This window comes from Coturnix japonica, unplaced genomic scaffold (genome assembly GCF_001577835.2).
Source record: "Coturnix japonica isolate 7356 unplaced genomic scaffold, Coturnix japonica 2.1 chrUnrandom940, whole genome shotgun sequence".
NCBI lineage: Eukaryota > Metazoa > Chordata > Aves > Galliformes > Phasianidae > Coturnix > Coturnix japonica.
Window position 1 is genome coordinate 1 of NW_015440292.1, and position 1134 is coordinate 1134.

Here is a 1134-nt window from a genome sequence, read left to right on the forward strand (position 1 = left end):
GCAACTCTTGAGTCCTCTTTATTTGCCTCATTTTTGGGGCCATTTTGGGGCTTTTTGGGGCCTTTTAACAAATGGGGTTTTTGGGGGGGTGATGGGGGGCTGTGCCCCATAAGTGTGGGGCAGAACTGAGCCCCATAAGTGTGAGGCTGAGCCCCATAAGTGCGGTCTCTGCCCCATAAGTGTGGGGCAGAACCCATAAAGGGGAGGGGGCCGGAGCACAGGACCCCCCCCACCCTATGGAGCAGCCCTGACCCCCAAGTGTGGGGCTGAGACCCCCTAAGTGTGGGGCAGACCCATAGATGTGGGTCAGAGCCCCCTAAGTGTGGGGCAGAACCCCCCTCTCTGTGGGGCAGAACCCATTATGTGCCCCCCCCTTATCAGTATGGAGCACCCCCAGCCCCCCAAGTGTGGGGCAGACCCATAGATGTGGGGCAGAACCCCCCCCAAGTGTGGGGCAGACCCCCATATGTGGGTCAGAGCCCCCTTAGTGTGGGTCCTGTTGCCCCCCCACCCTCCATATGTGGGGCAGACCCCCAAGTGTGGGGCAGACCCCCAAGTGTGGGGCAGAACCCCCCCTAATATGGGGCAGAACCCCCCCTAAGTGTGGGTCCTGCTGCCCCCCCAACCCCCCATATGTGGGGCAGACCCCCAAGTGTGGGGCAGAACCCCCCCTAATATGGGTCAGAGCCCCCTTAGTGTGGGTCCTGCTGCTCCCACCCCCCATATGTGGGGCAGACCCCCAAGTGTGGGGCAGAACCCCCCCTTAGTGTGGGTCCTACTGCTCCCACACCCCATATGTGGGGCAGACCCCCAAGTGTGGGTCCTGCTGCCCCCCCCAAAACCCATATGTGGGGCAGACCCCCAAGTGTGGGGCAGACCCCCAAGTGTGGGGCAGAAACCCCCCTAAGTGTGGGTCCTACTGCCCCCCCACCCCCCATATGTGGGGCAGACCCCCAAGTGTGGGTCCCACAGCCCCCCCCCCATTAACTTGGAGACCCCCCCCTCATCTGTTTTATTGTGGGTGGGGGGTCCCCTCAATGTGGTCTCAATGGGGGCCGAGGGGTCCCCGAATTAGGGGGGGGGTCCAGGGCCGGGGGGAGACCCCTGGGTTGTGGGGCAGCCCCCCAAGTGTTG